Source organism: Giraffa tippelskirchi, chromosome 4 (genome assembly GCF_054371585.1).
Source record: "Giraffa tippelskirchi isolate mGirTip1 chromosome 4, T2T-mGirTip1v1.2.pri, whole genome shotgun sequence".
NCBI classification, from domain to species: domain Eukaryota; kingdom Metazoa; phylum Chordata; class Mammalia; order Artiodactyla; family Giraffidae; genus Giraffa; species Giraffa tippelskirchi.
The window spans coordinates 204,616,840-204,641,433 of record NC_137278.1 but is presented as its reverse complement, the minus strand read 5'-3'; the positions used below and the strand labels follow the sequence as shown (position 1 = coordinate 204,641,433).

Here is a 24,594-nt window from a genome sequence, read left to right as displayed (position 1 = left end):
TAAAATTGCAGTATAATTGACATACAACATTATATGAATTTCAGGTATACAACATAATGATTCAATATCTGTATGTATTGTGAAATGAATACCTCAATAAGTGTAGTTAACATCTGTCACCATACATAGTTACAAATTTTTTGTCTTGTGATGTGAACTTTGAAGATTTACAGTCTTAGTACCTTTCAAATAGGCAGTACGGTATTAACTGTAGTCACCATGCTGTACATTATATCCCATGACTTATTTCTTATAACGGGAAGTTTGTACTTTTTTCGACATCCTTTACTTATTTTGCCCACCCTTTCACCTAGCTCTGGCACTCACCAATATGTTCTCTGTATCTATGAGCTGTTTGTTTGTTGGAATCTTGAATTCCACATATGAATGAGATCATCTAATATCTGTCTTTCTCTGACTTATTTCACTTAGCATAATGCCCTCAGAGTTCATCCTTGTTGTCACAAATGACAAAGTTTCATTCTTTTTCATGGCTGAGTAATATTCCATTGTTTATTTTTAAAATTGCATTTTCTTTATCCATTCATCCCTCGATGGACATGTAGGTGTTTCTGCGCCTTGGCTGTTGCAAATAATGCTGCATTGAACATGAAAGTGCATTTATCTTTTCAAGTTCTTGTTTTCTTGCGATAAATACCCAGAAGTGGAATTGCTTGATCGTGTATTTGTTCTGTTTTTAATTTTTAGGAGAACCTCCATACTGTTTTTGACAGTGGCTGCACCAGATTACATTCTCACCAGCAGAGCACAAGGGTTCCCTTTTCTCCACGTTTTCACCAGTACTTGTTATTTCTTAATTTTTTGATGATAGCTATTTTAATAGGTGTGAGATAATATCACATTGTGGTTTTGATTTGCATTTCCGTGATAATTAGTGATATTGAGCATCTTTTCATGTACCTATTCTCCATCTGTGTGTCTTCTTTGGAATAATGTCTGTTCCAGTAATGCCTCCACCTTCTTTTTTTATCAGGGTTTTTGGAACTGTTGAGTTGAATGAGTTCTTCATATATTTTGAATAGTAACTCCTTATCAGATATTTGATTTGCAATGATTTTCTCCCATTCAGTAGGTTGTCTTTTTAATTTGCTGGTGGTTTCCTTTTCGGACGCTCTTTAGATTTGGTGTAGTCCCATGGATTAATTTTTGCTTTTGCTATCTTTTCTTTTGGTGGAAAAAAGTAATTGCCAATGCCAATGTCAAGAAATTTACCACCTGTGTTTCTTCTAGGAGTTTCATGGTTTCAGGTCTTACATTCAAGTCTTTAATCCGTTTTGAGTTGGTTTTTGTGTGTGGTGTAAGGTAGTGGCCCAGTTTTATTCTTTTGTGGGTGCTGTTCGTTTTTCCCAACAGCATTTATTTAAGAGACTGTCCTTTCCCCATTGCACATTCTTGGCTCCTTTAGGGCAGTGTGTTTTGAGCTGGGATATGTGGTTGGGGGAGAGCAGTGCTGTTGAAAAGATCATGAACTCTTGAGGCATTTTTCAGGACAGTAATTGAAAGAGATCAGATTGAGATTCAAAAAGGATGGTTTTCTCTGTCTCTGCTCTTTCCTTTTCTGCCTAGCTTTTGAAGGCATGTCAGTACTCCAGAGACATTTAGAAGTGTTTACATAAATATGCCATGTTTGGGGCCAACGGTGGTGTTTTGTTTATTTTGCTGCATTTGGTCATTATCAACTTAAATGGTTAATGTCTTCTATATATACAACATTCTTGAAAGCCGGTCTCTCCCCCACTGCAAGATGAGGTCCTTCAAGTTAGAAGCACACTCGTGTCAGGAATGTTTGGGCTTCTCAGCTGTAATGTTGTTTCATTAATTATCTTAATGGTGACAGGAAACAAACTACTTCAGTTAAATGTTATATTGGAGTTTTTTCCCTGTAGATATTTTTGTGTTTTTTAAAGATGCACTTAACTCATTGAAGGTAGGGATCTGGCAGTGTGCAAAGAAAATTTGTGGAATCTCCCCGAACTCCATTTGTGGGAAAAGTGGAAGTTTAAGCCAAAACTTGACTTGGAAACATAGTTTCTGTAGGGGATTTCATATTTCTGTCATGGTTTAGAATCTCTTGGATTGTCCCATAAAAAGGTGGGAAAAGTAAGGTTTATGGTAGAAGTGGAAAACTTTTATGCCATTAAAAGTTCATCAGCATTCATTCAAAAGTTACTGAGATCAATAACTTATTAAAGAGCACCTTTAAAAAAAAGTTGCATTTGTATTTGTTGTCAGAATGCTGCATAAGAATGCTACCAAAGAATGGAATATAATATATTTAAATGAGAGAAAATGCTTAAAAATAGTATTTGTTGAATTGTTACTCTGTGTCAGCATTGCTTCAGGTGCTTCTCATGTATTACCTCATTTAGTCCTTGGGGTAACTCTGTGAACATCCTTATTACCTCCGTAAGGGTTACTACTTAGCCTAAGGTCACATAGCCTAGTAAGTGGTAGTGTAGGCATGTGAAGTCAGGCTCTTTGACTAAAATACTTGTGTTCTTCATCACCATATTGGCTTGATAAAGTCACTATAGATTATTTATATCAACTGAATTTTAAGTAGGTGAGCTATAGAGATTTGTTGTTGTTGTTCAGTTGCAAATTTGTGACTGACTCTTTGCAACCCTGTGGACTGCAGCACTCTAGGCTTCCCTGTCCTTCACTGTCTCCTGAAGTTTGCTCAAGTTTATGTCCATTGAGTCTGTGATGCTGTCTAACCGTCTCATCCTCTGTCACCCTCTTTTCCTTTTGCCTTTTATTTTTCCCAGCATCAGAGTCTTTTCCAATGAGTTAGTTGTTCGCAGAGTATTGGAGCTTCAGCTTCAGCATGAGTCCTTCCAATTAATATCAGGGTTGATTTCCTTTAGGACTGACTGGTTTGATCTCCTTGCATATGCAGGCCACAAACATGTTTTTGAATCAGGTGTGAAACTGTGTCTAGCATTTAACAAATCATTTTACTACTTATCTGGAAAGCAAATTCTTAAAAAAAAAAAAAGAAGGACTATTTTTAAATAGTACTATTTTTCAGTTTAAAATTTACCCTAAAGTGAGTGTATTTTTGTGAAAAATATCTGAACACATGTCAATATTTTATATCTAAATCTAGAACTTTGACCTATATAGGTCTGTACGAGGTAGTTAATTAAACCATTCCACCAATATTTACTGGGCAGTTGAGCATCTTCTCTGCAAGGCCCTGTACTAGCTGGTTGGGAACAAACTGGGAAGGGAGTTAGCATTTATTGTTAATTTATTGTACACTTGTATTCCAGTTGGTCTTTAGGTCTTCATCTCATTAATCTTTATAATAACCCTGTTATGTAGGTCTTATCCTCATTTTATAGTACAGGAGACTTGAGGCATGGAGAATTTAAGCTTTTGTAACCTAAATGGCAGCTCTGAAATTGGAATCGAAGTCTGCCTGACAGAACAATCCATGCTCCTTTTCTGACTCACTGAGCTGTCTTGTGTGTGAATGTGTTCCCTTTTTCTAAGAGCTTCTTATAATCTAGTCCAGGGGCTTGCAAAGTGGAGCCTGCAAATGGACCGCTGGGGGTTCCTGATTTACTTTCAGAACTGTTTGTACTAATACTAAGATGTTATCTCTTATTTCACTGTGTTGGTAGTTACATTGATGATGCAAAAGCAATGATGGGTAAGACTGCTGGCACCTTAGCATGAATTGAGGGAGTGGCCCCAACTGTGCTCAGAGTTGTGGTTTTTTTTTAACCACTGTGCACTTGCAGGGAAAGAAAAAAGTAGTTTCACTTACAAATGTCCTTGATATAGCAGTGCGAGTTTTTACTTATTTGGACCTGGTAGTGTAGTGTATATTCCTTTTTTGTTAAAAATTGAGATATAGATCACACATAAAATTCACCTTTTAAAAGTGTACAGTTCCTTATTTTTTAGTATGTTAACAAGGTTGTGTAATTATTACCACTGTCCAATTCCAGAACATCTTCATTACCCCCAAAGAAACCCAATACCTATTGGCAGTTACCATTCTTCTCTGACCCCCAGCACCAAGCAACTGCTAATCTACTATCTGTTTGTATGGATTTTCCTATGCTATATTATTCCATTTGTATGGAATATATGTTGTCTTTTATGTCTGGCTTCTTTCACTGAACAGTGTTTTCAAGGTTCATCTGTGTAGTAGCTACTGCCTCATTCTTTTTCTTTTCTAAACAGCTTTAATGAGATATAATTCAAATACTGCACAGTTCACTCATTTAAAGGGTACAGTTCAGCGTTTTTCAGTATATTCACAGATCTCTGAAACCATCACCACAGTTGATTTTAGAATCTTTTTATCACCTCGAAAGAAACCTGTACCATTTGGTTATCACTGTCTCGCAGTCTCCCTGCTCCTTTCCAAATAAAGAACCACTAGTTTACTTTCTGTCTCCATAAATTTCCCTACTCTAGACTTTCATATGAACAGAATCATATAGTATGATTTCATAATCTTTCCAGTTTCTCCACATCCTCACCAATATTTGTTTTAATCTGTTTTTTTGGTTCCAGCAATCTTAATGGGTGTGATGTGGTATCTCATCGTGGTTTTGGTTTTATTTCATACTGCCTAATGACTGATGATGCTGAGCATCTTTTTATGTGTTTATTGGCTGTTTATATGCTTTCTTTGGAGAAGTGTATATTCAAAACCATTGCCCATTTAAAGATTGATTTATTTGCCTTTTTATTATCAAATTAAGAGTTCTTTATATATTCTGGATATTAATGCCTTATCAGATACATAATTTCTCCCATTCTTGTGGGAGAAATCACTTCTTGATGCACAGAATTTAAACATTTTGATGGTCCAGTTAATTTTTTTCTTTGGTTGTGCTTTAGGTATCATAGCTAAGAAATCATTTAATTGAAAGTATGAAGATTTACACCTATGTTTTTTTGTCAGAAATGTATATTTTTAACTCTTACATTTAGATCTTTGATTCATTTTGAGTTAATGTTTATATATGGTGTGAAGTAGCAGTTCAGCTTCATTCTCATGTGAATATCCAGTTGTCCCAGCACCATTTGTTGAAAGGATTATTCTTCCCCTCATTGAGCTGACATGGCATTAATTGTTCATCGGTCTGACCCAGTAAATTTGGGGCTGGGGTAATTTTTTAGGTCCAGTCTTTGTGGTTTGTCCTGGTCCAGAAGAGGCTCTTCTTAGCTGTCTCTTTCCCTGGTTCCTTACTAGTGAGTTACTTGACCTATGGTTTAATTTGTTGCTCCTGATTAAGAGGAGCTATTTTTCAAGAACTTCCTTAGGCCTGAATTTCCTACAGTCGGTTTCAAATAAAGCCAGTTTCTTTGGGGAGAGCTTTGGAGCTTTCTTATCTTATGGACTACTTCTCCCCCTGGACAGAATCTCTGAGTCATTACTCTGGATGTTGGCCAGGATAGTATTGGGTTAGGGTTAGGGTTTTTTCATAAAAACCCAAATGAACTTCTTGGCAAACCCGATAACTTTTTGCCTAGTTGGCTTGTCTGTTCTGGCATGGAGCCGTTGCCCTATGAGGTGGGGAGAATACAGCCCAGGCCACAGGATTCTTGGACTGCTCCATCTTGGAGAGAGCCTCTGTCCTATGGATAGGGCTGGGTGGAGGAAGAGAGCCCATTATCTCCTGGTCCCACTCACCAGGCATTTAGCCTCTTCAGGTTGGAGTTGTAGAAGATGAGAAATCCTGTGGTCTGCTCCTTCTGGTGAGTGGCTGGGAGCTAAGGAGAAGAGGAGTACCTTCTTCTTAGTCACACCCAACCGGAGTGAAGCTCCATCACACTGGCTCTGGAGTAGTGGATAAAAGCTCAAATGCCACAGATGTACACTGTTAGCAAACTTTAGTCAATTCTCTTGAATAAATACTTCTTTATTTGCTGTTTGCCTCTAGGACCGTTTCCAGAGACTTAATTTTTCTCTTTAGTAATTTTCACCAGCTTTGCTTATGTTTCAGGGGAGTTTATTCTTGGGGCCCCTCATACTAAGATCCCAGAAGTTGAAATCTGTAATTTACACTTTGGTTGGGATTAATATCAACTTAATTTCAGTAGTATCATTTTGTTCCTATATAGCTCTACTCCCCTTTACCTTTTGCTGTAATGTCACAAATTACAACCCAGATTTGTAATTCTTACTTTATGCAGTTGTCTTTTCAGAGACAGGAGAAAAAAGAAACAAAATACATTTATATTCTCTTTAATGTTTACCTACGTAGTTGTCTTTATAGATATTCTTTATTTCTTTGTGTGGATTTTAATTATTCTCTAGTGTCTTCTCATTTCACACTGAAGGACTCCTTTTAGTATTTATTGTGAGGCAGGAGGCAGGTCTGCTGGCAACAAATTTCCTCAATTTTTTTCCCCTCAGAATGTCTTTAGTTTTTCCTTCATTTTTGAAGGTTAGTGTTGCTTAATATAGAATCCTTAGTTTACAGGCTATTTTTCTTTCAGAACTTTGAATATGCCATCCCACTGCCTTCTGGCTTATTGGGTTTCTGTTGAGAAGTCATCTGTTATTTGTATTGAGTATCTCTTGTACATGAAGAGTCACTTTTTCTTTCTGCTGTCAAGATTTTTTGTCTTTTTATCATTTGAATATGATGTGTCTGGGTGTGGATCTTTTTCAGTTTACCCTACTTGGAATTCATTGATCTTCTTGAATGTGTGAGTTAACATTTTTCATCATATGTGAGAAATTTTCATCCATTATTTCCTCATATTCTTTCTGCCCCTTTTTCCCTCTTCTTCTGGGATTCCCATTATGGATATGTTGGACTTGCTATTTCATAGGTGTTGGGACATTATCATTTTTCTTTATTCATTCATTTCCTCAGATTGTATTACTTCAATTGATTGATTTTCAAGTTCACTGATTTTTTTTTTTCTTTTGCCTTGCTCAACTATTTCCTCCAATGAATATTTCACCTCAGTTATTCTATTTTTTCAAAATTTCAGTTTGGTTCTTTTTTATAATTTTTAACTTTTTAATGGTGAGACATTATTCTCCTACTTTAAGTTTTTGTTGTTGTTAAGGCATGGTTTCCTTGAGCTCTTTGAACATATCTGAAACAGCTGCTTTAAGATCTTTTTGTTGTTTGTTCACCAAATCGTATCTGACTCTTCCTAACCCCATGGACTGCAGCACGCCAGGCTTCCCTGTCCTTCACCATCTCCTGGCGCTTGCTCAAACTCATGTCAATCTTGAGTTGGTGATGCCATCCAACCGTCTTGTCATCTGTCATTCCCTTCTCCTCCTGCCCTCAATCTTTCCCAGCATCAGGGTCTTTTCTAATGAGTTGGCTCTTCACATCAGTTGGCCAAAGTATTGAAGCTTCAGCATCAGTCCTTCTAAAGATATTCAGGGTTAATTTCCTTTAAGATTGATGGGTTTGATCTCCTTGCTTTCCAAAGGACTCTTGAGATTTTCTTCAGCATCACAGTGTGAAAACACCAATTCTTCAGCACTCTGCCTTCTGTACTGTCCAACTCTCACATCCGTATATGACCACTGGAAAGACCATAGCCTTGACTAGACAGACCTTTGTCGGCAAAGTAATGTCTCTGCTTTTTAACACACTGTCTGGGTTTGTCATAGCTTTCTCACCAAGAAGCAGTTGTCTTTTTATTTCATGGCTGCAGTCACCATCCAAAGTGATTTTAGAGCCCAAGAAGAGGAAATCTGTTACTGCTTCCGCCTTTTCCCCTTCTATTTGCCATGAAGTGATGGGACCGGATGCCATGATCTTAGTTTTTTAATATTGGGTTTTAAGCCGTCTTTTTCACTCTCCTCCTTCACCCTCATTAGAGGTTCTTTAGTTCCTTTTCGCTTTCTGCTTTTAGAGTGGTATCATCCACGTATCTGAGGCTGTTGGTATTTCTCCCGGCAATCTTGATTCCAGCTTGTAACTCATCCAGCCCAGCATCTCACATGATATGCTCTGCGTATAAGTTAAATAAACAGGGTGACAATAAACAGCCTTGTCATACTCCTTTCTAAGTCCTGAACCAGTCAGTTGTTCCATACAGTGTTCTAACTATTGCTTCTTGACCCACAAGTAGGTTTCTCAGGAGACAGGTAAGATGGTCTGGTATTCCCATCTCTTTAAGAGTTTTCCACGGTTTGTTACGATCCACACAGTCAAAGGCTTTAGAGTAGTCAATGAAACAGAGGAAGGTGTTTTTCTGGAATTCCCTTGCTTTCTCTATGATCTAGTAAATGTTGACAATTTGATCTCCATAATAGGTATAAATTCAAGCTTTGGGCTTCCTCCGGGATAGTTTCCTTTGCTATCCTCAGCATCTTCAGCATGCGTTTTTTACTTTATAATCAGTGAGTGCTCAGGCTCCAGCCATGCAATCTGTATTCCAGGTGTCAGGAAGGGGGAAGGGCTGAAAAGTTTCTTGAAAAGTGAAAGTGAAAATGTTAGTCACTCAGTTGTGTCCAACTCTTTGTGACCCTATGGACTGTAGACCACCAGGCTCCTCTGTCCATGGGATTCTCCAGGCAAGAATACTGGAGTGGTTGCCATTTCCTTCTCCAGGGTATCTTCCCAACCTAGGGATTGAACTTGGGTCTCTCACATTGCAGGCAGATTCTTTACCCCTGAGCCACCAGGGAAGCCCTGAACACGTGCTTATTCCCTTTATACTTCTAGAAGTTCTACATGGTACTTTCACTTATAGACCATTGGCCAGAATGTTACACCTGATTTCAAGGGAGGCTGGGAATTGTAGTCACTAATCTGTGTTGCCATTTGCCTGAGTCTTTTATTACTAAGAAGAGGAGAATTGATTTGGGGGTGTAATTAGGATTTTTTGTTTTTTAAATCATAGTCTGCCTCTTTGGTTATTCTAATATACATGCCTACCCTTCTTTTCATATGTGCAACACATTAACCTCATCCTAAGAGAAACTACCCCAATGTTTTATTCAGTTACGGCATTCAGTTCGAAGCCCAGGATGTCTGAGTAATGTATGGTCTTCTCTGGTGGGTATGGATCAGGGCTTATAAACTAAAAGACAAGGTAACTGTGCCCCAAATAACTGGTATACAATAGGTGTAATAGAAATATGATAGCAGTAAAAAAAACTACCATTTGGAAATTTTCTTTTTATTGATATTCTTTATTTGGTTAGACATGTTTCTCATACTTCCTTTAGTTTTATAGACATGGTTTCAGAAAAGGGGAGGATTGGTAACATAAAATTCTCTGGTTTATAGCAATTATTAAGGGCTACTGTGTAGTAGTATATTTGAAGACTTCCTGTCCTGACAGGAACAAATTTCTGGATGAAACGTGGTTTTTAAGTTTGATAACTCTGATCTTTTCCTTACCTTTGTGCCTTGCCTTTCTCCATCCCATCTTAACTTAATGGCAGTCACGATGAGGCTGTCTGAAACAATTGGCTCCTCACTGGCCCCCCACCCCCATTTTGTTTTAGCAATTGGGTTCATAGCCTTTATATGGCAGAGGTCCAGTCTTGTCTCCATTTGGCAGTCACCTCTTTTAACTGTACCATTTTGGAGTGTGGAGTGGTTTGCTCTTTCTACCCTATAAGGCTCCAAAGTAAGAGGCTTTTAGTCAATTTAGATTGCAGGCCACAGGGAAGAGAACACCTTCCTTAGCAATGATATGTTCCTTTATATCTCTTCTTATTAACTGACTAGCTCTAGTCTTTTACCTCTCATTTTTTCTTTTCTTTTTTTTAAACTTTTTGTTTTGTATCGGGGTATAGCCAATTAAGAATGTTGTGATAGTTTCAGGTGAACAGCAGAAGGGATTCAGGCATACATACTCATGTATCCATTCTCCCCCAAACTCCCCTCCCATCCAGGCTGCCATATATATTAATAACATTCAGCAGAGTTCCATGTGCTATACAGTAGATCCTTGTTGTCTTTTACCTCTCTTGTATAAATTGTTGAAAGTTGCAAGAAGCAGCCAACACATACAACATTCTGAATCTTTCCTGTTTCCCTTAAAACATTCCAGTATAACCAGGTAGTGCTTTAATGAGATGTTTTCTCACTGCTTAACAGTCATCTCTAGCTTTTTAGTCTTCAGCATCTGAAGGCTCACCACAAATGTTATGTTCTTTTGCGTGAAGCATTCTCTTCCTGACACCAGATTATGTATTAGCATTATGTTCAACCATTTGTGACCCCCTGGCTCAAATGGTGAAGAATCTGCCTGTAGTGCAGGAGATGCGGGTTTGATCCCCAGCTGGGACGATCCCGTGGAGAAGAGAATGGCTACCCACTCCAGTATTCTTGCCTGGAGAATCACATGGACAGAGGAGGCTGGTGTGTTACAGTCCATGGGGTTGCAAAGAGTTGGACACGACTGAGCAACTAACACTTTCACTTTTTTTCAAAAGTAAAATAATAGTGATTTTAAATATGATATAAGTTTGTTGTCATCTTATGTAAAAGAAGTCCTGATATGGGTAACCCAGGACTGGTGTGGTGCTGGGAAGACAATAGAAGATTTCCACGCTGCTGCACACTTACCTTTTCTTTTCTTTATATATCCACATTGTGTTGCCTGCACAGACCCCTTCAAAAGGCACTGTGTTAACTGCTGGCTGCTGCTGTGTGTCTTAGCATTTTACAAATTCTACAGCATCTGCTCTTAGATGTAGTTGTAAAGTGGAGAGTCCCACAGTGCTTTGAACACTTTCATTGTGTTTTTGTTTGGGAAATGGATTTCTTTGCCCATAGTCTTTCTTCCCTCTTTATTTCAGAGCTTTAAATATAATTGTACCCAAGTTAAAACATATTTACTGATGTCTGTTACATTTTATTCCATCAGAACTTCTCAGCACCTTTTTCAAAATATTAATTGGCTGAGAATAATACTATTTGAAGCAAGAGGCTGTCAGAAGGGAAGAATAATCGACCATGACTTAGCTGTTTTTATTTGAGATTTATTATATTTCCAGAGGTTTTGCCTTGATTGAAGCCATTGATGACCATGAGCAACTGAGAATGTATTTTTAAACACAAATTCTGCACTGTTTACTGTGAAGGTAATGTGAAGAGCCAGTGCTCTGGTATGGTATACCATACCATACCAAAGATGGTAACTGAGCTTGTCAGAATAGATTCATTTAATTAATAGGGTAGCTTTTATAATTAAAGTGTAATCAGAAGAGTAATGGATGAGTATGATGGTGACATAGGCTTCTCAGGTGGCACAGTGGTAAAGAATCCGCCTGCAATGCAGGAGATATGGGTTCGACCCCTGGGTTGAATGATTCCCTGGAGAAGGAAGTGGCAACCTGTTCCAGTATTCTTGCCTGGGAAATGCCATGGACAGAGGAGTCTGTCAGGCTGCAGTCCATGGGGTTGTAAAGAGTTGGACGTGACTTAGCGACTAAGTGTGTGCGCCTGCACACATGCTGGTGACATGCCTTGGTGTTTCATCGCAAACGTGGCCAGTGCTGTCATAGATGCACATCGTCCTGATGGCCCCTCGTTGTAGCACCAGTGGGTGCCTAGGAGCTGTACTCTGGCCTCTTCTTGACCCACAGACACTCGAGTCTTCAGGGTACTTCTTCTCAGAGAGTGTGTTGCTGTATTTGGATTTGAGTTTGCTGTAGTCCTATAAAATTGTGACAGTTTCTGGATTTTTTTCTTCTTTTTATGGCCAGATATTTCATCCTCAGTGTTTTGAAATGTTTGATTAAGAATTTAGGAAATATTCATGGCTCATTTTATGAGGAAGGGAGCACACTCTTAAGATATGGGGAGAGAGCTCATTGGGAAACCTAAGGACATGAAGCTCTGGCACTGGAAGACAATGCTTCTCCTCAAACACTCCATTGTAGTGTGGAAACAAAGCGCAGTACTGTACATGTCTTCCCTTTCCCCCACCGCTGCTTGTCTTCATCCTCGATGAGGTTTGTCTCAACAAGTTTTTCATTCCAAAGTCAGTATGTGCAAAAATAACCAATTTTTTTCATATTATTCATACCTGAACAGCATCGCTAGGGCAAATTTTCTATACTGTGGCCTGGCAACATTTCAGGTTGTCTTGACTTATTGAAGTGTAAGGTTTTAGTGTCAGGAGATGACAGAAGAATTCCTAACTTGAAAACTGTCTCATGACGGATTATGCAGTTTCGTAGGTGAAATTACATGTATATTCAGATCATATTTAAATTTATTCAGGTATTTTATACATAGCATGTGGACTTCTAAACATCCATCATTCTTTCTCTTAGAGAAGAAACTTCTAAAAGACAAATAGAATTCCACAGTTAAAAATCAGAACACATTTGAGTACCACAGAAGAGGGATTAGGAATCATAAGGAAAGCATATCTGTAGTGTTTGTGGGCATGAGTATAGTTCAAGGAATGTAATGAAGTCATCTTGCCAGAATAGTGCTTTAAATCTTAGGCAGCCTTTTCTTGGGCGGGGGAGATGGAATTGGAGATGGGGTTAAGGCAAATTGTCAAATTTCTATTAAATGTTCGCATGCAAAAAAAAAAAAGGCCACCTGATAGTTAAACTCTGTGTACTTCTCAAGGATAACTTCTCATAATATCCTTTAAGAGAACAGGACAGAGAGTAATAATTTTTATTCAGAGTAACTTGCCCAAGGTCATATCACCAAACTCAGTGATACAAGGTATTAAGATACAGGTCATGTATTATAACTTTTCCCTGAAACAGCATTATTGCAGTTGTCCCTAGGGGGCCAGGCAGAACATACCAAACTCGAAAATCAGGCAGCAGACTAAGGTGAACAGTTTCCCCTACAATCTGTTCTCTATGCAGCTGTCAAAGTGATCTTTCAAAAACATATATCAGATCATATCACTCCATTGCTTAAAACCTCATGGGGCATCCAGTGTTTCATAGAATGTACTTCTCTACCCTCTTCCTCTGCTCCCTGCCCAGGCTGGTCTTTAATTCCTTGAAGATGTCAAGCTCATTCCCACTTCATGGCCTTTGAACTTGTACATGCTGTTTCCTCTGCATGGCAGACTGCTGCTTGTCAAATTCAGGTAGTGTTAGATTGTGTAGTGGTTAGAAGCATGAGTTCTGAATCCTGATTGCCTGCATTCAAGTTACTATTTAACCTCTCAGTGCCTTCATTTCCTGAACTGTAAAAAATTGGATAATATAAGTAAATACCTCTTAATGTTGTGAAGGTTGAATACACACATATGAAGTGTCTTGCAGGAGTCCAGCTCCAGCAGGTCCAGGGGTTCCCTCAGGATGGACGGCGTCGGCGATGCGAATGAGAAGACACAGCGAGTCTCGGTGTTTCCAAGTGTCTCCCAACTTTATTATTTTTAAGACAGCTTTTATATTTTTTGTGGTACATAGAAACAAATGTAAAGTATAGAGTCATACCAATTCAGCTTAGTGGGCATACCAATTTAGCTTAATGGGCATATGAATTCAGCTTAATGGGCCTATCAGTTCAGCTTAATAGGCCAGCAGTTTTGACCTTCATCAAAACCGTTTGCATGTTTTTAGTTACCAAAAGCCTCATTTTGTTTACATCATCTTCTGGCCTGGTGGCCTGCTAACACCTTGTGACTCTATTGATAAAGGTTGATCAATCAGAATACTTTTGTATCGGGCACATCAGGAAAGAATTCATCAACAGGAAGTTTTAAGGTAAAACCTGTTTTTGGTAATTTACTCTATGCCTTGAGCTTAACAGAAAAAAATGTAGTTCCATGAAGTCAAAGAACAGCAAGCTGAAATTCAGCTCTAAGTAAGAATCATCAGTTAAATCAACAATTGTCTTATTATTTGTATTAAAGCTAAACTTCTATTTATATAAATCCCTAACTGTTATGCTTTCATTATATAGGCTAAATATGTTAAGAGTAAAAACATAGTGAGTAAATATAGATTAAGTAACAGTTCCACAAAGCACTATTTTTTGTATTTCCTAACAAGCCTTTTTTCCTGCGAAGGGTTTTGTGCCCATAGGAGCTTTCTGTGCAGAGGCTCTCAATGCTGTTTTTTTACTAGGGAGCAGTTATGCACATTAGCTCCAAAGGCACAGGTACATTTATTAAACAAACCAATATGTTAGCAAAAGGAATTTAGATCAGCATACTCTATATCCCAGATAATTTTATTTAGGGTGCTACCGTTCAGGGGCCTTGTTGATTTAAGGTTTCAGAATGATCTTTTTTAGAAGGAAATCAGGAAAGGCCTTTTACCTAAGTCATAGAAAATAAGAAGAGGTTTATTATAGTAAACATCAGAAAGACAGATATCTTTAAGGTGAGCGCTGAGGCAGCCTTCCGAGAATCCCTGAGGCCTGAGAAGCCTTGCTCAAATCAGTCCTCTTTCTCATGACCCTGTCATGAGTGGGGATCTCGTGAGCTGGCTCCCGGCAGTGTCTCACACAGATAAGTTCTCATTAAGTGTTGGTTATTATTCAAGTCTCAGCTCAGATATTATCTCCTCAATGAGACCTTTCTTGAACATTTAATTTAAATCAGCCATCCCACACCCCCCATAAAAGTTAGTTACCTGAAATTATTTTACTGTGTATTTATTTTTGTGTGTGTCTCTTTCATTGTAATGTAAGCTCCATGAAAGAAGGAATATTTCCTCTTGCACTCCCACTGCCTAGAACAATGCCTGATATTCAATATATATTTGTTGAGTGAATTAATGGAAGTCAGATCCATCCCAGAAGGTCCTCTTAGTGACATTAAGACTGAAGGCAGTTAGTGTCACTCAGAGAAGGGTGTTCCCATGTGTACCCAACACCTTTAGGTTGTGCTCTAGGCTGTGGATATCTGGCAAGGGCTTGTAGGAATGGTGTGGAGAGGTAATACACAGAAGAAGAGTTGAGCCTGCAGATAAAACATATTTTACTTTTCTTGATTCTAAATGTTTTTATTTATTTTTCCTGCTTCCAGCTGGTAAGTTCATGTCCTTTTTTATAAGCCCTTGAGCTTACTTGTGTCTTTAAGTTTGGGGACAGCTGGTTGCCCCTCAGCATTATAAAGTTACAGCTTTATTGAGCTTCTTCTAAAATAGTGTGAGTAGAAAGTACCGATATGTAATTTGATACTCAGCTGTATATGATAATTTTAGGAATCAGAGGGATGGTCTAAAACTCAAAGTAGGAATCTGAGACTAGGCATTCCTGAATTACCAACAGAGTCAGGTATGATAACAATTTTTCATTCCCTTGTATCTGTTCCTCTGCCTTTTCCTCTTACTGTCTTTTTTTTTTTTTTTCCTGTTTTCCTCCTATTCCTATATTCCTTTTTGTTTCTGTCCTTCTACTCATGTCCATGTTTTCCATATGTATATGAGTGAAAATGTTAGTCACTCAGTCGTGTCCAACTCTTTGTGACCCCGTGGACTGTGGAGCTCACCAGGCTCTTCTGTCCATGGAATTCTCTTGGCAAGAATACTAGAGTAATAGCAAATTAAACAACTGACAAAGGATTAATTTCCAAAATATACAAGCAGCTCATACAACTCAATACCAGAAAAACAACCCAGTCAAAAAGTGGAAAAAAGACCTAAACAGACATTTCTCCAAAGAAGACATAAAGATGGCTAACAAACACATGAAAAGATGCTCAACATCGCTCATTATTAGAGAAATGCAAATCAGAACTACAGTGAGGTATCGCCTGACACCGGTCAGAATGGCCATCATCAGAAAGTCTACAAATGATTAATGCTGGAGAGGGTGTGGAGAAAAGGGAATGCTCTTACTCTGTTGGTGGAAATGTAAATTCATACAGCCACTATGGAAGACGGTATGGAGATTCCTTGAAAAACTAGGAATAAAACCACCATATGACCCAGCAATCCCACTGCTAGGCATATACCCTGAGGAAACCAAAATTGAAAAAGACACATGTATCCCATTGTTCATTGCAGCACTATTTACAGTAGCTAGAACATGGAAGCAACCTAGATGTCCACGACAGATAAATGGATAAGAAAGTTATGGTACAGAGACACGATGGAATATTATTCAGCCATAAAAAGGGACGCCTTTGAGTCAGTTCTAATGAAGTGGATGAACCTAGAACCTATTATGCAGAGTGAAGTAAGTCAGAAAGAGAAAGATAAATATCATAATCTAATGCATTTATATGGAATCTAGAAAAATGGTACTGAAGAATTTATTTACAGGGCAGCAGTGGAGAAACAGACATAGAGAACAGACTTATGGACATGGGGAGAGGGGAGGAGAGGGTGAGATGTATGGAAAGAGTAACATGGAAACATACATTGCCATATATAAAATAGATATCCAATAGAAATTTGCTGTATGGCTCAGGAAACTCAAACAGGGGCTTTGTATCAACCTAGAGGGGTGGGAGGGGAAGGGAGATGGGAGGGAGGTTCAAAAGGGAGGGGTTATATGTATACCTACGTCTGATTCATGTTGAGGTTTGACAGAAAGCAACAAAATTCTGAAAAGCAATTATCCTTCAATTAAAAAATTAATTAGAAAAAAAAGAATACTGGAGTGGATTGCCATGCCCTTCTCCAGGGGATCTTCCTGACACAGGAATTGAATCTGGGTCTCCCTCATTGCAGGCAGATTCTTTACTGTCTGAACCACCAGGGAACTGAAATAATGTTTCTATTATCTGACTTTGGCTCCTGCATCCAGTACCCAAAATCACATTCATTATCCCCCAGGTAAAGGTCCTCCTCCTCTCTTCCCTGTTTCTATTAGCAGAATTAGTGTTGTCATTCTGGCTTAAAACCATGGAATCATCTTTGATACCTCCTTTTCTTCACGCCCCCCATAACCAAATACAAACCAATTGTATCACTTATAAATTCTCTCTTATTCGTTCCACATTAACTCAGTGGAGACTTGGCTTTCTGCTCTGTGCCTGGTATGGCTCCATGTTGTGTGTGACAGTTCCTGTCTTTCTGCATTTACTACTGCCATTCAGGATTTCAGTAAGTTATATTTCACCTAATGAAAGTAGCTTTGTAACTTTTTCCCCAACTTCATAGTCCTTTTTGCCAATCCAGTATTTATTCCACTGCCAGATTAATCCTCCAAAATGTGGTTTGATCATGCTGTTCCCTACTTTAAGTTTTTATTTTATATTGAACTGTAGTTGATTTATTCCTGTTTCTTAGAGTGAAGCTCAGCTTGCTATTCCAGGCACTCGCATGTAACTTGTATGCGATTGCCCTTTTAGAACATCTTCTACACCTTTTCACACCCATGTTTTTGTTTAGGCTGTTCTGTTTCCTGGAAGAATATAAGTTCCCTGAGGGCAGGAATTTGTTTTATTCACTGTTGCATCCCTCAGCACCCAGAAGAATACCTGGCATGTAGTAGGTACTCAGTAGATATTTATTGAGAGAATGAGTAAAAAATAAGTGAATCTTGTCGATAGTACCCATTTAAAAGTGTTCATTGACGTATAGTCAATTTACAATGTTGTGTTAATTTCTGCTGTACAGCAAAGTGACTCAGTTAATGCATATATTCTTTTCCAAATTTTTTTCCGTTATGGTTTATCACAGGATACTGAATATAGTTCCCTGTGGTATACAGTAGGACCTTGTTTACCCATTCTCTGTATAATCCCAAACTCCCAATACTTCCCCTCCCCCATGCCTCCCTTCCTATTGACAACCACAAGTCTATTCTTTATGTGTGTGAGCCTGTTTCTGTTTTGTGTGTGCATGCGTGCTAAGTTGCTTCAGTCATGTCTGACTCATGGCAACCCTACGGACTGTAGCCCGCCAGGCTTCTCTGTCCATGGGATTCTCCAGGTAAGAATACTGGGGCGGGTTGCCATTTCCTTCTCCAGGGGATCTTCTTGACCCAGGGATTGAACCCATGTCTCTTATATCTTCTGCATTGGCAGATGGATTCTTTACCACTAGTGCCACCTGGGAAGCCCCATTCTGTTCTGTAATACTGTCCATTTTTTATGACTGTTCTCAAACTTTAGTGTCTTAGGAACCTTTTCTGATCTTATATGTATTTTTATTTAAACATAAATACCCACCTGTGACAGAACGTTTTTCTCTTTTTTTTCTGTATCAGTGCTGACTTTGTATATGTCATGTGGTTTCCATGAGGTTGATATAGTCAGTAGATGAGCAAATGTTCATTGAGTTCCTATTCTGTGTCAAGTATGATACCCAGGTACTTGAGTCAAAAAGACAATAGGACAGAATCTCTTTCCTCAGTGCACTTAACTGCTTAGTGGAGGATCAGTCTGTTTTAATAGTAGTCAAAGTAAGCAGTGAGAAGCAAGCCCAGGATATTATGGAAGCATAGCCTGTTGGAAAGTGATAATAGGGAGAAGAAGGTGGGTTGCAGAAGAGGCGACTCTAGGTGGTCACAAGTAGAAAGCAGCAGTAGGTACTTAGAGGGGAGTAATGAGAAGTGAAGCAAGTGCTCTGAAGGGTCTTGTACTGCTGTTACTGCAGAGGCAGTTCTGTATTGTTAGCTTTTATATGTTTTGTTGGAATAAGAGGAAAGACTTGGATGGCTGATTCCCTGTAGAATGATTGGGAGGAGCTGAAAACCTGAAGTGAGCAAAAGCTGAAGATCCATGGAAGTTTCTGAAAAAAATTACTTGGGTGGTAAAGTTTTTGTTATTTGAAATGCCTTCCTACTTGACTGATAGGCTGTATAAGCAATTCCAGTTTGAAAATAATTTTTTCCTGAATATTTGAAAGGTATATTCTATCTCAGTTTCCAGTGCTAATGTTAAGAAATCTGTTGTCATGTATTGTATCTCCCAATGTTGTAGGTAAGTCATTTGGGCAGGGCTTAGCTTGGGGGATTCTTCTGTTCTACATGGTGTTAACTTGGTCCACATGGTGGCATTCAGCAAGTGACGGGGCTTGCCTAGTGGGTACAAGAGAGTACCTGCCTGCCACTTTGGTGGGGGTGTCTGGAAGGCTAGACTTAGCTAGGTCCCTTTTCTTTTCAGTGTAGTCTTGAGACCTCTACTTATGGTCTGTCCATCAGAATAGTTGAACTTCTGGGAGTGCAGGGCTTAGACAGTAAGAGTTTTACAGATTTGGTTTATATGTTAAAGTAAATCAAGGGGAATAAAAGTAAAAATCTGTACAGCTAAAAAAAGGTTCATTAATTGATTTTAAAAACCACTTTTTATACAGAGAAACTTTTTTTTTAAGAAGAACCATATCATTTGGTTGTGTGAAACTCTTTTATCATGGGTCATAATACAAAATCATGATAGTGTATACTTTTTCAGAGTTATTAGCTGTCTGCCTGAGCTCTTCTATTTCTCTGACACATTTTGTGCTGTTGCTTCTAGTTATATATGCCGCTTGGCACCAGCAGAAGGCATGCGGCCCAAAAGGGGGTGGGGAGGAGAAAGATGAGGCGTACCCCGGCCAGCAGGAGAGGGAGACAGATGGGCTGTGGGGGATGACCCTGCCCCCATGTTGGTTTTGTTCTGGCTGCTACTGATCGTGTGTGAATCAGCAGCCAGGAACTTGAAGTTGGTGATCCTATGATGAAAAAGAAAGTTTGATTTTGGACTCAGTAGAAGTATAAATTCACACCACTAAAACATGATGCAGATTTTTTTTCTCTTGGTTATTTTAATTACCTTTCCTTTGAGATATTTCAGAAGGTATTTTGAGACATAACTTTAATTTTTCTAAGTAGCATTGTACATATAATCGGAGATAAATATTACCCTTTCAGCTTTTCTTTTTCACGCAAATTGTACAGTAAATAAAATTTTAGGCGTATTCAAGAACAGGTAGAGTAGACTTAATCTATGATGGCAATGCCTCAGCATTTTTGGTTCTTGTCTCTAGATTCCCAGTTGACGAGGACTTTCTACTGTGGGCTATTTAAAAGTGAGTAGAAAGTAGGTATGTTTGCTGGAGAAATAAATCTTCCCAATGTATATATTTCATGCTAAATATTCTCTCTTTTGTCAGTGCTTGCAGTTGACTTTTGTTTGGCTTATTTTCTGAGGTGAAGATTAAGGAAACCTTGCTTTATGTCTTACAGTGTCTTTACTTTGTTCTATGGAAGACTCTTATTTTTAAAAATGTGTTTTTTTTGCATATTATAAAAATGTTAGCAAACATACAACAATATAGAGAGAACAACAGTATAATGAGTCTCCATATGCCCAATATAAAGCTTCAGCAGTTACAGTGTTCTGCCACTCTTGTTTCGTCTGTTCCGCCTGCCCCTGATGATTATTTATGGAAGAATTTTATTGTAATACCATTTAATGTTAGCATTTTGAAAGGCTTCTTTCAAAATGAAGGAAGTCTTTCAATTAAATTGAAATCAATTAACTTGAGATCTTTCAATTAAATACTACTATATCATGTAACTTGCCCAGTAAAAATGTGTGGTAAACTATCTATGTAGGTATGTAAAATTTTCATGTAACTTCTTCAAGCCCTTAATAATCTTATAAATATGGAACTTAATCCCTTTACCAGCTCAGCTGATAAAGAATCTGCATGCAATGTGGGAGAACTGGGTTCAGTCCCTGGGATGGGAAGATCCCCTGGAGAAGGGAAAGGCTACCCACTCCAGTATTCTGGCCTGGAGAATTCCATGGACTATAGTCCATGGGATTGCAAAGACCAGGACACGACTGAGCAACTTTCACAATCAGATGCTAAGCTATTAAAATAAATTCTGAATGGAACACTGAATAAGTTTTTCAAACTGCATTTTCTTTCATTCCAGGCAGGAATGGTCCAGGTCATTAGAGAATTTGATATTCCTACTGTAATTTATTAAAAATGCACAAGTCTAAAAAACATCACTTTTTAAACGTCTTCATTTTTCTTCATGCCTGGCACTTGACTTGGTTTGACTTTCTTTGAGGGGCCATATTCTGGTTTCTTTTAAAGAGAAATCTTTTTTTTTTTTAAGAAGTACTGGTTATGGGTATTAAGTACATACCAGAATTACAGACTCATGCAGTTTAACTTCATTTGCTTCGTTCAAAAAATCATGATATCACGTGATGAGTGGATCTTTATTGTGTTTTGGGAGCACTCACATGAGCGCCACAGAATTGATGCTTTCGAACTGTGGTGCTGGAGAAGACTCTTGAAGAGTCCCTTGGACTGCATGGAGATCCAACCAGTCCATCCTAAAGGAGATCAGTCCTGGGTGTTCATTGGTAGGACTGATGCTGAAGCTGAAACTCCAATGCTTCCACCTGATGCGAAGAGCTGACTCATTGGAAAAGACCCTGATGCTAGGAAGGATTGGTGGCAGGAGGAGAAGGGGACCACAGAGGATGAGATGGTTGGATGGCATCACTGACTCAATGGACATGGGTTTGGGTGGACTCCGGGAGTTGGTGATGGACAGGGAGGCCTGGCGTGCTGCTGTTTATGGGGTTGCAAAGAGTTGGACATGACTGAGCAACTGAACTGAACACATGTGAATGTCAGATCTCTGAATCTTAGCAATAATAATTTTCTAATTCAAAGTAATAGGAGGAAGGTTGTTCTGAATTACTGAAAAATAAATTTAAGGGCACTTTAAAGAATAGACAATTTATTCTTTCAAGCTCAGTGACTAATATGGGTTAGTTTAGTAAATTATTTCTTAAGCAGAGATCTTGCCAAGCTATTTCAAAATTATTGTGGTAAAAGACATGATACTAAAGTTACCATCTTAATCATTTTTAAGTGGATAGCTCAGTTGCTGCTGCTAAGTTGCTTCAGTTGTGTCTGACTCTGTGTGACCCCATAGATGGAAGCCCACCAGGCTCCCCCATCGCTGGGATTCTCCAGGCAAGAACACTGGAGTGGGTTGCCATTTCCTTCTCCAATGCATGAAAGTGAAAAGTGAAAGTAAGTCGCTCAGTCGTGTCCGACTCTAAGCGACCCCATGGACGGAAAATCCTCTGTCCATGGGATTTTTGAGGCAAGAGTACTGGAGTGGGGTGCCATTGCCTTCTCCGGGATAGCTCAGTAGTGTTAAGTATATTCACATTATTGTACAACAGATCTCTAGAATTTTTGCATCTTAAAAACCTGAAACTCCACATTGAGAAACACTATTGCCAGGCCATTTTAAATGCAAAAATAGCTCATTTGAAATGAGAAATAAACATTTACATATTAACATTGACTGTGTTAAGAATTATATGTTATGAGGCAGTATTTTAGTTTTTCTCTTAATCTGGTAAACACTATAAAATTACTGGCATTCTTTTATCCTACCCCTCTCTCAAGTAGCATAAAATTTTTCTTAATCTCATACTTGGTTATAGACTCACAGATATCAGTGAAGTCTGAAATAAAGAGATTTTGCTGTTTTGTTAAGAACTTTTTATATGAAACTATGATTCTACCCCAGCAGTTTACCTGGAGTACTTGAATGAGGTTTGCTGATTCCTGTCCAGTCTTCTTATATCATTCAGGTTTTCCTCAAGACCTGCCTGTCTTGGTCCCCAGATCATCTTCTAAGTGTCTTTCATTTGCTTCTGTCTTATAGATAAGTGTTTATCAAGTGGCTGTTAAATGTGCAGATACTATTTGCAGGGTCTGTCTACTGTGTACACACAACTGTTACCATCTCAGTTAAAGTTCTCCATTTTCTAATGAGAGGTATGAACTCATATAGTCTATAATGACTTAGCAAATGTCTTTTCCCAGTTTTATTGAGATATAATCAATATATAGCACTGTGTAAGTTTAAGGTGTAAGGTGTAACTAATGACTTGACTTACATATACTGTGAAATGTTTACCACAGTAAGTTTTGTTAACATTCATCATCTCATGTAAATGAAAAATTTTTTCTTTGTGATGAGAGCTCTTAGGATATACTCCTTTAAAAACTTTCAAATATAACATATAGTAGTGTTAGCTCTACTTGTGATTGGAAGTTTGTATTTTTGACAACCTTCATCCAATTCCTCCACCTCCCACCCCCACTACTGGTAACTACAAGTGTGATCTTTTTGTGTGTGAGTTTTTATTTTTGTTTTGTTTTTTAGATTCCATATATTTGTCTTTTTCTGTCTGATTTATTTAACTTAGCATAATGTGCTCAAATTCTCTCCATATTTTTGCAAATAGCAGTATTTCCTTCTTTTTTGTGGCTGAGTAATATTCCAGTGTATATTCACAACCCTCAAGTTGAAGTTTTGGTACTATCCTGCTCCTGCTTTCCTTAGGACTCATTTGAGAGAGAGAGAGAGAGAGAGAGAGAGTGTGTGTGTGTGTGTGTGTGTGTGTTTAAACTCACTTCTCAGTGCCATCATCTATGTGCGTTTGTGTGTCTGTGTGAGCATGTTCATATGTTTCAGGGTGATTTAGGATTCTGTCCTGAGGACTTTGAGTCTCAAAGGATTTCCGGCCCCCACCCCCCCGGCCAGGTTTTTTTTTAATCTAAAACTTCACTGATTTATACTTCAGTGAAATTGAATCTAACTTTACAGAGAAGTTCAGTACAGCTCCCTACCCTGTCAGACTCAAAACCTCCTTTTCTGTCCTCTGTGGACATTAAAACCTAAGCTGTATGGCCACCAAGACCAGCAGCTTCCCCAGAGCCAATCCTGTGCTGCACAGCGTCTTGACTACTTTCATCTCACCGCCGTGATTCCTAGTTCCTGCCTCCTTCCTGGAGCCAGGGGTTTCTCTACTTTCTTGTTAGTTCAGCTATGCATTTAAAACACTTGTTCAGTTTTATCCAGCATTTCTAGGTGTTTTATAGCTGGGAAACATTCAGACTACCTGGTCCCTGCCCCATTGCTAGAAATCAAAGTCGGCCTCTTCACTTGACAAAATAGACTGGAACCCAAAGACGGGACCTGAGGTCACACAGCATGTCTGAGAAACACCTAGACTCAGGCTCTGGGCCTCCTGATTGGTTTCTCTCTCCTGCAGGGGACAAGGAAAGATGTGGCTCAGTCATGAACTCGAGCGACTTTTGGCAGACCCTAAGCCCACACCCCGCTGCCAGGAGCCTAGCCGGGGATGGAGAGCACAGGGTCTGTCCCACGGAGTTTGGGGAAGAACTGCAGATGCAGGGGTGGCGGAGGGCAGGGGCAGACGGGGCTCAGGGAAAGGCTGGGCACTCAGGCTTCCTGGAGCCAGGCTGTAGCTCCTCCACGTGGTACACGGAGAGCCAGCCACTGCCCCTCCCCCAGCTCTTCTCCCCTCAAAGGATTTTTGAATATCATAAAATTGAATTTTTTAGTCTGAAAAGGCTCCTGTTATGGAAAGCAAACATGCTATTAGCAAACAAGCCAGATGGATTAATCATCTATAGCAATTGTTTTCTCCCGGTACACATAGAGACATGGCTTAAATGATGGTAAATCATAGACAAGATGGGCAAGATTCTTTGAAGGTCAAGATTCTGGATTTTCTTGGTAGGCATTTGTTATTATATAATTCCTAAAATTTTTCAAACCCTTAAACAGTTCTTTTTCCAGTGTTTGCCCATACTACCTCTTAGACTATTGCATTCCTAATATATATTTTTTCTTTTGAATATCCCTCACTCACTTTCTTTCATCCTTTTTGGAGTAGAGAGTCCTTCTTAATATCTCTATTCATCTTAATGTCACCCCCCCC

The 24,594-nt window shown here is 38.9% G+C and overlaps 1 protein-coding gene across 4 annotated transcripts in view; it reads left to right on the top strand.

The window, feature by feature from the left end:
- The window catches only part of MRTFA (myocardin related transcription factor A), a 197,406-nt gene that overhangs the window by 48,333 nt on the left and 124,479 nt on the right, over positions 1–24,594 (top strand). The window contains exon 1 of one of the 4 annotated variants that reach the window (XM_081587556.1): positions 19,838–19,879. The exons of the other annotated variants lie outside the window; for them this stretch is intronic. The gene's annotated coding sequence lies outside the window, so the exon portion shown is untranslated. Of the gene's footprint in view, positions 1–19,837; positions 19,880–24,594 lie in introns of those variants that run through there. 4 annotated transcript variants of the gene reach the window in all.